The following is a 14,199-nucleotide window of genomic DNA, read 5'->3' on the forward strand; positions in this document are numbered from 1 at the left end:
TTCATGATCTGAGCCAATTAACATATCCAGTGTAAGGAGTAACATGACCCTAAGGTAAACAGTTTAAAACAACCAAGCACTTGAAAAACATGTATTTGTTTCATCTCTGTAAAGTTTTATTAAATGCGTAATGCATAAATGTTGTATGCACTGATTCATAAATTTTTAAAAAGCTCAAAATTTTAACTCAGCCCTTTAAAAAGGTCTGTACAAATTTCAAGAAGCAAACTGCATCAGCTAAGGCTTTCACTAGAATGGGTGTCTGCACCTTCACTGGGGTGCTGGTCATCCACTAGGAGCTCCGGGTGTCTGGTCTCAGGGATGTGTTGGATCTAGAACAGGATGTAGGCCTGGGCCTGGCACACCTCGGCCATGGTGCACATGATCAGCTTGGAATCGTTGCAGTGCATCTAGAACTCTCCTCCAGAATTACAGCAGAATATAGTATAGTGTCCCCAGCAAACACTTTCCTGTGGTGCATCACTATGGCAGACAAGTCATAGAGAAAGCATTTGGGTCAGAACGATTTCAAAGTCACCCTGCAGCAATTGAGCTCCATGTTTAAGATTTCCTCACAGCCAACATGAACACTGATCTCTTGGTTATTACATCCTGACCACCTGAACCGATAGAGATGCAGCCTGAGAACCTGCATCAGGTGGCAGATAAGGAACTGCTTCTGGGCTTCTGTGAATGTAACTGGCTTGAAGAACCTTCTACACTTCAAGTTACACTGGTCACATATGTAGATTTTTCCTTCTAAAGCTTCAGTTTCTAAATTTGGCCAACATTTCAGTAATCAAACATGGCTGCATAGTAGCATCTTTCCCACTGCACTGGTATCTTTCTGGAAATTCTGACAAGTCACAGAAAGGTTCTATGGTATATGATTTGTTGTCACATGCAAGACATGTAATCTGACTAAGAAGTTGTCCATGAAAAATATTATTTACAACATTCAGAACTTTCTTGATAAGTTTCCTTTGAGAAGTGGGGACAAGCACTGGCACCCTATCCATTATCTCTAGTTCATTTTTTATTTTACCCAAGAGTTCAGAAAGAAATTCCTAAGCATCTTGTTGGGCATAACCATGAAAAGCAGGAATCACCCTCTCTACAGAGTGTAACATAGCAAAGGGAAAAACTAGGGCCCACTTTCCAGACCACATGACCTGGAATAAGGCATGCAATTCATGACAGAAATATTGTGAACTTGGCTCCCTTGGCTGAATAAGTTCCATATTTCTACTTTTTAATGACATACTTGGATGTCTGGAGCAAAGAAAGCCTGGTTTTCTTTCTTGGCATTCACTCATTTGATATACATTCTGTCATGGAAAGATGACTGTAAGATCTTGTCTTAGCAGCAGTCACAGCCAGCCACTGGTTCAGATTAAGCTTTAAAAAACATTGTCAAAAAATATGTAAATGACTCAACACTTGAACAGAATTCATATAGTATTTCCAAATTTCAAGTATTTCCCAAATTTTTCGATCCTGTTACAACAGGAGTTACTACTGGCCTTCATTGAGTTGAGGCATCACTAGTTTTCATCAACCTTCTGTCTTCTGAGGTAGACATGATTTTCTCCTGTGATGCTGTGGTTTGTGGTGGAAGCTGAACAGGAGCAATTTTCATCATGGTAGACTGAGCTGCACTTTGCAAATGTGAACTCTTTCTGGGAGGCGTACTTTCCAATTCTGCTTTCTCTTGATACTCTAACAGTTCTTGCTATCTTTTTTTCACTTCTCTTTTTGCTACTGTTTTTTCCTGAAATTGCTCTTGCCTTTTTCTTTTCCCCATGAGCATCCTTCACCTGTGCCAAAGAGCAGGACACATTTGGTCTTAATCCCGAAGGGGAGATTGGACATCATCATTTAAGAAGTGAGAATTGTCTCACTTCCAATCCAACAGGATGACTGCTTTCTTGAAAGTGCTCTTTAATATAGCATCCACAAGGCATGTGGGGACAGTTGAGGCAGGCCCTGATGGACTCAGTTATACTGCAGTCCACACAATGCCATTTCTGAGGACTGAGCAAGCTGGTTTTGAGCAAGCTGCAACTGCCCAGTGTGTTTGCATTTATAAATCATCAACATTTACTAAGTCCATCTGAGAAACGCATAATCCAAACAAGTCTCTGTTCACAACACCTGAGGCATCGGAAAATGGCCAGAGATGGAGTGAGATCTTAGAACTACAGGCCCTGCTACCCAGTTCACCAACATTGCTGAGAACTCTTGAAGACATCACAGAGTGAGAAATTATTTTTTACCACCTATTCATCAGACAAAGGACTACTATCTAGAATATATAAAGAATTTTTAAAAAGCAGACCTGCTAAATTTAAAGTCCCAATCCAAAAATGGGCATCTGAAATGTATAGACATTTCTCAGATGAAGTAGAAACAGCAATAAATATACAAAAAAATGTTCAACATCACTGGTCATTCATGAAATGCAAATGAAAACAATGCTGAGATTCCACCTAAATCCAGAAAGAATGGCTGCTATCAAGAAATCAAGCAATAACAAATGCTGGTGGAGCTGTGGGGAAAAAGGAACCCTTCTCTACTGTTGGTGGGAGTGCATACTGGTGCAAACACTGTGGAAATCAGTGTGGAGATTTCTCAAAAAACTAAAACTAGAGGTTCCATTTGACCCACCTATTCCTCTTCTTCATATCTTCCTAAAAGAGTTAAAATCATCATATACCACAGAAATATATGCACCCCCATGTTTCTAGTGGCACAATTTGTAATAGCTAAATCTTGGAAACAGCCCAAATGCCCATCTACTGACAAATGGATAAAGATGTGTTTTTTTAATGCAATGGAGCACTACTCTCCCATAAATAAGGATGAGCTTCAGACATTTATAGCTAAATGGATGGACCTTGAAACCATACTATTAAGTGAAATAAATTGGGTTTAAATTCTGCATTGTTTCTCTGGTGTAAGAAACCAAAAGTGGAAATAAGGACTAAAATGTATAATAGATGTTGGGAAATGGGAAGAAAATCTTCAAGTGGGAAGGGAAACAAGGAGGGAGAGAAAAAGGAAGGAAGAAGAAAGAAAAATGAAAATAGAAAAGAACAGTTGTGCAGGTGTGCAGCCCCCAGCCAGAAGCCCGTCCAGATACCATTGGTAAGTGAGTGCAGGCCCCAGCCAGAAGCCTGCCTGGACATCAGCAGCATGGTTGCACAGGCCCCACTGAGGCCCCCACCCAGACACCAGTGGATTGGGGGTGCAGGCCTCAGCCACAGGCCTACCCAGATATCATTGGTAAGTGTGTGGAGGCCCCAGCCAGAAGCCTGGCTGGGTAACAGTTGCACAGGTATGCAGGCCCCAGCCACAGGCCCACCCAGATACCATCATAAGTGCACACAGGCCTCAACCAGAAGCCCACCCAGACAACAGTTGCCCAGGCAGGCCTGCCCAGATACTATTGGTAAGGGAGCGCAGACCGCAGTCTGTGACAACAGCCCAGCAGGAAGATCCAGAAGGCCATCATTCTGAATGCAGGAATTGGTGAAGTGGGGAACAGGAGAGAGAAGACATTTCCCAAGTTTGTTGAGAATTGAAGCCCACTGGAAGACCAAAGAGTCACCTCAATAAAGGCACAGCAGACTGCATGGGTTGAAATGAGAAGACTCCTAAACAAATATCAAAACCATACCTCCAGAGCTGGGGATTTAGCTGAGTGGCATCATGCCTACCTCATAAGCACAAGGTCCTGAGTTCAATCCCCAGTAACAAAACCCAAAAATCAAACCAAACAAAAAAACCCAAACTTTCATTTTTTTATACATTATTAAAATTAAAATATCAAGACCTAGGAGGCATTGCCACAGATTTTACAGAATTTAAAAGGATATTGAAAGCATATTACAAAAATCTTTTTTGAAATAAATTTGATAACTTCTAAGAAGTACCTTGGAAGACAAATTAATGAAACTAATTCTGGAGGAAATATAAAATTTGAATAGCACCTATTCAAGAAAGTATATTCCTAGCTTGAAAACCTACCTATATGACAACAACAGGCTCATATACATTTTAACTGATAAATTGTATCAAACATTTAAAGCAGAAAAAAGAAGGAACACTTCTCCCCTCATTTTAGGAAATCAACATTGTGCTAATCCTAAAACTGGATAAAGATAATAGAAGAAAAAAATATGAACATAGATAGAAATTTGTCTAACAAAACAAACTATTAGCAGTCAGATCTGGCAGTATGTAGAAAGTGGTTTTAGTATAAGGATGGCAATGTTAGTTCAGCATTGGAAGGTCCACCCCCAAAAGTCATCATTTTAACAGAGGAAAGGAAAAAGCCATATGATCCTGTCAGTAGTTGGAGAAAAAGTATTGGACTAAATTCCACAGCTGTTCATGGTAAAAGCTACCAGGAGACTAGAAGTAGAACAGAACCTTCTCAACAGATCAAAGACAGGTACTCCATAGTTCCAGCAAAAACGCCTTATATGAATGGAGAAGATACAATGCTTTTTCCCTAAGGTGGGGAACAAGGGCAGATATGCTTACTCTTCATCTGCCCATTAAACTTTTAAACATAGGCCTAAACCAAAATAGTCTGGCAATAAAATGACACAATTAGGATAGGATTGGCAAAGTAGAAGCAAAATCTTTATATGTAGATGAAATGATCATCTACAGAGAAAATACTAAAATCTCTAGGAGCCCCTAGAACTTGTATTTGAATTTAGCAGGATTAGAAAACACAAGGTATATATAAAAATTCAGGTCTATGTATACTTGCTATAAATGAAGAATTGGATATTGAAATTTAAAAGTTATATAGGAGTACAAAGGACCTAGAAAAGTAAAAAGAAAAAGAAAAAAATAACAGTGTTGAAAGACATTTAGTACTTAATTTTAAGACTTCTTCTAAAGCTATAGTAATCAAGGCAGTGTTGGAGTAAGGAAAGACATATAGATCATTGGAAAAAAACAGAGAATCTAGAAATAGAACCACACGTATATGGTCCACTGAGTTTTGAAAGATTATTTAACATTAACATTTTTATAGAATATAAACTCAATTCAAGAGCAGAGGAAATGATAGTGTTTTCAGCAAATGGCACTAGAACACCTGGTATCTGTATGTAAAAAATTAACCTCAACCCTTTATTTCCATACTTAAAAATAACTTGAAAGGATCTATGAACCTAAATATGAATGATGAAAACTATAAAAGTATAAGAAGAAATTATAAGGGAAATTATTTATGAATTTAGGGTAGGCAAGAACTTCCTAGGATACAAAAAACATGATGTATAAAAGAAAAAATTGATAAATATGATTCCATCAAAATTTAGAACTTTAAATGACATCATTAAAATGAAAAGTAGTCCTTAAACAGACCATATTTACAAGGCATATAACCTATGACCAGAATATATAAAGAACTCTTATAGCTCATTAATAGACAACCCAATTAAAAAGTAGACACAAGAAGATGATAAATAGCCAGGACAGCACAAGGAAAGGTGTGCAACACTAGAATCAGAAAAATACTAATCAGTACAATAACAAGATTGAATTATACACTCATTGGGGAGCTGAAGTTAAAAGTTGTAAAAGCCTTGCTATGACTTTTTCTTTCTGTTGGAGTCTCCCGCTTTGTGTTTAATTTGTCATGCCCAACAGATTCATTCTGTTGGGCTTCCTGGGGTTGTGATCCTCATTGTCTTTCCCTAGGATATTGTCTAAAATTTTTTGGAGTGCTGGTTTGGTATTCATGAAGTTCCTAAGGTGCTCTTTATCATAAAAGTATCTTATTTCTCCATCAAAACTATCTTTTGAAAGATAGTTTTGCAGGGTAGGTTAGTCTGGGTTGGAGGCTGTTTTTCTTTGGGGCTTGAAATACATCACTCCAAGCTCCTCTTGCCTTGAGGATTTGCATTGAGAAGTCTGCTGTAATTCTAATGGGCTTTCCTTTGTATGTGATTTGTTTCTTTTCTCTCACTGCTTGTAGAATTTTGTTCTTCTGTTGGGTTTCTGGAATGCTATTATATGCCTATGTGTAGATTTTTTTTTTTTTATCAAGGCTAGTTGGAGTCCTATATGCCTCACTTATCTGTATGTCAAGTTCTTTTCCCCTCCTTGGGAAGTTTTCTGCCATCACTTCTGTGAACAGCTTTTTTATGTAATCTGCACTCTCTCCTATTTCTTCATTGATTCCAATCAGTTTTATGTTATTCTTCTTTGCATCATCTATCAGCTGCTGGATTCATTTCTCATGGTCCTTACAATTTTAAAGAAATTTTTCTTTTCCTGGTCACTAATTGCAATCTTATCCACCATATCTGAAATTCTGTCCTCACATTTGTTCATTCTGCTGTGTAGACTTTCAGTGGAGTTTTTAATGTCCTGAAAATCTCTTTGTACCTGTTTTATGGATTCCATTTGTTTCCTATGTTGGGATTCCATCGTGTTCCTCAGCTCCTGTATTTTTTTATCTGTGCCCTCTCTAGATTTATTAATCATGTCATGCACTATGAGCACAATCTCTGCTGTTATCTGAGAAATTATTTCTGATTTCAGTTTTCCCGGATACTCTTTTGTTGCCAGTTCAGGGAGTTCAGGTGGTTGAGTATCATTTCCCTTTGGAGTTGCTGTAGGTGATCTAGAAGTCTGTTTTTGAGGCTTGTTTAAGTGTTTTCTCATTTCCAAGGTGGCAGCCCGGGGGGGTGGGTTACTGCTGGCACCCACGCAGCTCACCTCCTCTGCCCTAGGAGTGGTGGAATGGTGGGCAGAGAGCCTCCTCCTGGGCCCTGGGATTGGCTCACCTCCTCTGCCCTGGGAGCGGTGGAATGGCAGCCAGTGAGCCTCCTCCTGGGCACTGGGATTGGCTCACCTCCTCTGCCCTGGGAGCGGTGGAATCCAAACTCTTGAGCAAATGGACTTACCAGATCTTTACAGAGTGTTCCACCCCACAAAATCAGAATACATATTCTTTTCAGCTGCACATGGGTCATTCTGCAAAATAGACCACATAGTTGCTCATAGAACATGTTTAAATAAATGCAAAGGAACTGAAGTTATTCCCTGTATATTATCAGATAGTAGCGTGATGAAATTGGAGATTAATAGCAAAAGAAACTACAAGATCTTCATAAACACATGGAAATTGAACCTCATACTCCTGAACAGCTAATGTGTCACAGAGGAAAATAAAGAAATTAGACAGTTTCTACAATTAAATGACAATGCCAGTACAACATATTGAAATTTATGGGACACAATGAAAGCAGTCTTGACAGGGAAATTCATAGCAGTGAATACTCATATTAGGAAAACAGAGCAAGCTCAAATAAACAACCTAATGCTGAACCTCAAGCTTCTAGAAAAAGAAGAGCAAGACAAACCCAAAGGTTAAACAATGGAGGAAATTATAAAGATCAGAGAAGAAATCAGTGCAATGGAAGCTAAGAGAACAATATAAAAAAATCACTGAACCAAAGATTTGGTTCTTTTAAAGAATAAACAAAATTGACAAATCCTTAGCCAACCTTATCATAAAAGGAAAGAAAAGATCCAAGCAATTAGGAATGAAAAGGCGGAAATTACAACAGACCCAGCAGAAATCCAGAGGATCATCAATACTTTCTGAGAACCTATGGGCCAAAAAGATGGAAAAGACAGAAGAAATGGACTGATTTCTAGATACATATGAATTACGAAAGATGAACAAAGAAGATATAAAAATTCTAAAAACCCACTTCAATCAGCAAAATTCAAAATGTATTTAAAAATTTACAAATGAAGAATAGTCCAAGTCCTGATGGCTTCACTGATGAATTCTTGTTTTTTAAAAAATATTATTTTATTGGTACATTTTAGGTATACAATATAATGACATTCATCATTGGAAATTTACACCTTTACATATTCTGTCTTGGTTCTTATTTTTTCCCTTTCCCCTGCCCTCCCTTCAACCCCTCCATACCTATTTACAAAGACTTTGTTGCCATTTTTTCATTTTCTCATATTAATTCCATTCCTTTCTCTCCTTTCCCGTACCCCTCCCACTTCCCCTTCCCCTTTGCCCCTTTTCATGCTATTTCACGTTATTATACCTTTTAGTCCTTATTTACACTTTCAGTTTCTCATGCTAGAGAAAATATTTGGTATTTACACATGTGTGTCCTATTTATTTCACTTAAGAGTATGGCCTCAGTGTGCATCCATTTACTATAAATATCTCTTATTTCTCATTTTTTATGCCTGAGTAGTACTCTATTTTATTAAAAAATCACATTTTCTTTATCCAGTCTCCAGTTTATGGGCATTTGGGCTGCTTCTAAGTTTTAGCTATTACAAATTGTCCTGCTATGAACGTGGGTGCACATATATCACTGTGGTATGATTCTTTTTAATTCTTTGGGGAGGATACCCAGCAGGGGAATAGCTGGGTCAAATGCGACTTCCAGTCCCAGTTCTTTGAGGTATTTCCATACTTATTTCCACAGTGGTTGCATCAGTCTACACTCCCACCAGCAGTGGAGCAGTGTTCCTCTTTCCCCACAGCCCCGCCAGCATTTGTTATTGGTTGATTACATGATAGCAGCCATTCTTTCTGGATTTAGGTGGAATCTCAGCATTGTTTTCATTTGCATCTCTCGAATGACCAGTGATGTTGTGCATTTTTTCATATTTTTTTTGCTCTTTCTACTTCTTTGTGTGAGAAATGTCTGTTCATTTTAGATGCCCATTTTCAGATTGTGTCTTTAAATATGGGAGGTCTGATTTTTTAATGTTCTTTATAGATTCTAGATAGTAGACCTTTCTCTGAGGAACAGCAGGTGAAGATTTTTTCCCATATTGTGGGTTGTCTCTCCACACTGGTGGTGGTTTCTCTTGCTGTGTAGAAGCTTTTTAATAAGAAGAGATCCCACTTGTTGATTGTTTGTGCTAGTTCATGGGCAATTGAGGCTTTGTTCATAAAATCTTTTCCTACAGCAATGTCTTCAAAGGTTCTACCTAACCTCTGTTCCAGGCGATTCAGCATTTCTATTTTAATATTTAGATCTTTAATCCATTTCAATTTTAGTTTAGTGCATGGTGAAAGATATAGGTGTAGTTTTAATGGGAGGCAAGTTGAAACCCTATTTTTCCAGCACCATTTATTAAAGAGGCTATCTTTCCTCCAGTGAGGGTGTTTGGCTCCTTTATCGAAGATGAGATGGCTGAGTGTGTCTGGAGGTGTTTCTGCATCTTCTAATCTGTTCCACTGGTCCTCAAGTCTCTTTCTTTGCCAGCACCATGCTGTTTTTATCACAGTAGCTTTGTGGTATAGCTGCAGGTCAGGGATTGTGATACCCCCTGCCATATCTCTGTTACCTAGAATTGCTTTTGCTATCCTGGGTCTCTTCTTGTTCCAAATGAATTTTTGGATTGTTTTCTCAAGGTCTGTGAAGTATGCTCCTGGGATTTCAATTGGGATTGCATCGAATCTATGTAGCAGTTTTGGAAGTATGGCCATTTTCACTATATTGATCCTTCCTACCCAGGAGCAGGGGATGTCTTTCCATTTTCTGATATCATCTTCAATCTCTCTTTTCAGAGTGCTATACTTTTCAGAGAAGAGGTCTTTGATTTCTTTCATTAGGTTGATTCCTAGGTATTTCAGTTTTTTGGATGCTACTGTGAAAAGAATTGTTTGCCCTATTTCTCTCTCAGTGAGTCTGTCATTCGTGTAGAGGAAAGCTATTGATTTTTGTGTGTTGACCTTGTATCCCACTACTCTACTGAATTTGGTTAGTAAGTCTAGAAGACTTTTGGTGAAGTTCTTGGGGTCTTCTATATACAGTATCATGTCATCTGCAAATAATGACAATTTGACTTCTTCATTTCCTATATTTATTCCTTTTATTTCTTTCCCTTGTCTTATTGCTGTGGCTAATTTTTCCAAAACTATATTGAACAGGAGTGGTGATAGTGGACATCCTTGTCTTGTTCCTGATTTTAGTGCGAAGGTTTTCAGTTTTTGACCATTTAGTGTGATACTGGCTGTTGGTTTTTATAGATGGCTTTTATCAGATTGAGGTAGAGACCTTCTATTCCAATATTTTGTAGGGTTTTTATCATAAATGCATGTTGGATTTTGTCAAATGCTTTTTCTGTCTCTATGGAGATAATCATATGGTTTTTGACCTTGGCTCTATTGATATAGTATATCACATTGATTGATTTGCGTATGTTGAACCATCCCTGCATCCCTGGGATGAATCCCACTGGATCAGGGTGTATGATCTTCTTGATCATCTTTCTTTTCTATTTGCCAGTATCTTATTAAGGATTTTTGCATCTGTGTTCATTAGTGAGATTGGCCTATGGTTCTCTTTCTTGGTTGGGTCTTTCTCTGCTTTGGGGATCAAGGTGATGCTTGCTTCCAGGAATGAATTTGGGAGTATTGCTTCCCTTTCAATTTCATTGAAGAGTTTAAACAGTAGTGACAGTAGTTCTTTCTAAATGTTTTGCAGAATTCCACAGTGAAGCCATCTGGCCCTGGGCTTTTCTTAGTTGGTAAGTTTTTAATTACGTTTTCAATTTCATTGATTGATATTGGGTCGTTTAGAATTTTTAGGTCTTCGTTCAACTTTGGTAATTCATATGTATCTAGGAATCTGTCCATTTCTTGTGTGTTTTCCATCTTATTGGTGTATAGGTTGTGGAAGTAGGTATTGATGACCCTCTGCTGTGCAGACTTTCAGTGGATTTTTTAATCTTCTGGAAATCTGTTTGTATTTGTTTTATGGATTCCATTTACTTCCAATGTCTGGATTCTATCATGATCCTCAGCTCCTCTATTTTTTTAATCTGTGTCCTCTCTAGATTTATTAATCATGTCTTGCACTATGGGCACAATGTCTGCTGTTATCTGAGAAATTATTTCTGATTTCATTTTTTTCTAGGTCTTCTTTTGTTGCCAGTTCAGGGAGTCCAGGTGGTTGAGTATCACAGTGTTCCATCTCATTTCTCTTTGGGGTTGTTTTAGGTCACCTGGAATTCTGGTTTTGAGACTTAAGTGTCTTCTCATTTTGATTGCGGGGGCGGGGGGCGGCGTGGTACTATTGGCGCCTGTGCAGCTCACCTCCTCTGGGCTGGGATCAGTGGAAGAGCAGCCTGGAAGCCCCTACCTCTGGGCTGGGACCAGTTGAATGGTGGTCCAGAACCCCCTTTCTCTGGGCTGGGAGCCATGGAATGCCCTTCACTGCTGAATTCTGCAAGACATTTGGTGAAGAATTACTGCCACTACTGTTTAAACTCTTCAATGAAATTGAAAGGGGAGCAATACTCCTCAATTCATTCCTGGAAGCAAGCATCACCTTGATCCTAAAAGCAGAGTAAGATCCAACCGAGAAAGAGAACTATAGGCCAATCTCACTAATGAACATAGATGCAAAAATTGCTAATAAGGTACTCTCAAACAATGCAGAAGATCATCCAGAAGATCATACACCTTAACCAAGTGGGATTCATCCCAGGGATGCAATGATGGTTCAACATATGCAAATCCATATATGTAATACACTATTATCATTTCAATAGATGCAGGAAAAGCATTCCACAAAATCCAACATCCATTCATGGTAAAAACCCTACAGAAAATTGGAATAGATGGTCTTTATCTCAACCTGATAAAAGCCATATATGAAAAACCAACAGCCCAACATCATCCTGAATGGTTATGCTAAAATCACCAAGAAGACAAGGATGTCTAATATCACCACTCCTGTTCAATAGTTCTGGAAACAGTAGCCACAGCAATTAGACAAGAGAAAGGAATAAAAGCAATAAAGACAGGAAATTAAGAAGTTAAATTGTTATTATTTCCAGATGACATGAAACCTTATATAGAAGACCCCAAGAACTCCACCAAAAGTCTTCTAGATTCAATAACCAAATTCAATAGAGTAGTTGGATACAAAGTCAACCCACCAAAATCAATAGCCTTCCTGTACACAAACAACAGACTCACTGAGAGAGGAACTAGAGAAAAAACTCCTTTCACAATAACATCCAAAATAATGAAATGCCTAGGAATCAATCTAACAACAGAAATCAAGACCTCTATTCTGAAAACTATAGCACTGTAAAAAAAGAGATCAAAGAGGATATGAGAAAATGGAAAGACATTTCTTGCTTCTGGGTAGGAAGAACCAATATAATGAAAATGGCCATACTTTCAAACTGCTATGTAGATTCAATGCCATCCCAATTGAAATTACAACAGCATACTTCACAGAACTTGAGAAAATCCAAAAATTCATTTGAAGCCATAAGAGACCTAGAATAGCAAAAGCAATTCTAGGCAACAAAGATAAGGCAGAGGGTATCACAATCCCCAACTTGAAACTATGCAACAATGTTACTGTGATAAAAACAGACACCCCAAAAGAGGCTTAGTGATTCAACACTATGGCATCTCAGCACAGGACAGGACTGTTTATTCTATAAATGGAAACAATTCCAAAAAACCTTCTGCCTGACATGTACTTATTCTACATTCAGCCCTAAGAATACTCTTTTTGTCCCCATCGTGCAGTGGGGCTCTTGTTGATGTCCATTCTTTTATTTATTTATTTATTTATTTATTTATTTATTTATGGTACCAGGATGGAACTCAGTACCTTGTGCTTGTGAGGCAGGCATGGTGCCAGTTGAGCTAAATTCCTGGTCCAATGTCCATTCTTTTATAGGTTCAAGTCCTCATAATCTGGAAACCTAAGATAACAGTGTAAGCAGGATGAGCAAGTTAAATGACATTTCCCTAAATAAATCATTAAAATTGATTTTATAGAAAATTACAATCACAAGAAAATTTTTGTATACAAATTGAACTAATGAACTTGTTTCTGCAAAAATGTACACATAGAAAAATTATCAAAATGTTCACTAAAATGTCATTGGTGATTTATCTAGGGATAATGGGATTAGAGAGCTTTTAATTCCACCTCCCCTTTTGATTTTCTAAATTCCCCTCAACAGAAGCTACTTTCGTAAGGGGAAAAAAATTTCCCCCACAAGAGAAACTTTTTAAAGAGGAAGGTCTAACAATACTTTAAAATAAAGCCTAATTTTGCTCAGCTGCTACCTGAGGAAGCCAGAATAGAGTAGTTGGATAAAATTAATGGATTAAAAGTAGTTTGTAAATGCTAGGGAACATGGGAAAGGACAAGTCTTGATAAAAGCAAAACTTTATGATACCTTGTAAGGGAGCATGAGTTCTCCCAACACCTAATAAAAACTGAAAAGATTATGGAAAGGCAGGTGCTTAAGAAAACTTCAGCCTTAGGGTTTGACCTGATGTCCTTGTTGGCCTGGCTATTTTCAGCTAAGTATGCCTAGGGAAGTGGGCACTTTTTAAGGTACAGTAGGCTTTATGTTTATTTAATTTTTGTAAATGTGAAGCCACAACTAGAAGCTATACAACCAGGGGACTAGATTAGAGAAAGGAAAATCATGAATTATCTGTCAGTGGGAGAGAGAGCTCAGGGGACTTGAATGTCTACTTTATATTCAGTCGACTAATCCTTGACAGGTACCCTTAAGAAGGAATGGTTGTATGCGTATGGGTTTATATGTAATGATGAACTTTGACAGCCATTGTTTCATTTTTATTTGGTTTATTTTTTGACTTTTAATATTGGGTGATTGTCACTAATTAACATTTGGTCCATAGTTGTACTGAAAAAGTATTATGGTTTGGATAAGTGTCCTCCAAAGACTCACGTGGTAGAATTAGTTTACAGCTTGTGGAACCCTTATGAAGGCCCAGAGGGAGGAAGTTAGTTCGCTAGGGGTGTGCACAGCTTCTTCCTATTTTTCCCTCTTCCTGGCCATCATGTGATGATCAGCTTCCTCTATCAGATACTCTCATTCATGTATTGCCTCACAGCAGGCACCAAAACAATGAGGTAGTCAACTATGGACTGAAACTTCCAAAATGAGCCAAAATAAACCTTGTCTCTTTTTAAGTTTATTTATCTCAGGTATTTGTTACACCAATAGGAAGCTGACTAACAACAGGGAAACTAATTTAGAAAAACAAACTGGCTTGCAGGCAATCTAAATCAACCTAAGCCTGGGAAAACTCATATTCTATCCCAGTTATCAAATTTTGTCTGCAGAGAAGAATTAAAGGGAAGGGTGATGTTTTTATTTATA

At 38.0% G+C, this 14,199-nt stretch overlaps 1 pseudogene; it reads right to left on the reverse strand.

Moving 5' to 3' along the window:
- Positions 1-233: 233 nt before the first annotated feature.
- LOC101712181 (ubiquitin carboxyl-terminal hydrolase 44 pseudogene) lies at positions 234-2,212 on the reverse strand (annotated as a pseudogene).
- Positions 2,213-14,199: the final 11,987 nt, after the last annotated feature.

Source organism: Heterocephalus glaber, unplaced genomic scaffold (genome assembly GCF_053883595.1).
Source record: "Heterocephalus glaber isolate CG9 unplaced genomic scaffold, H.glaber_assembly_v1.0 deba00001504, whole genome shotgun sequence".
Taxonomy (NCBI): domain Eukaryota; kingdom Metazoa; phylum Chordata; class Mammalia; order Rodentia; family Bathyergidae; genus Heterocephalus; species Heterocephalus glaber.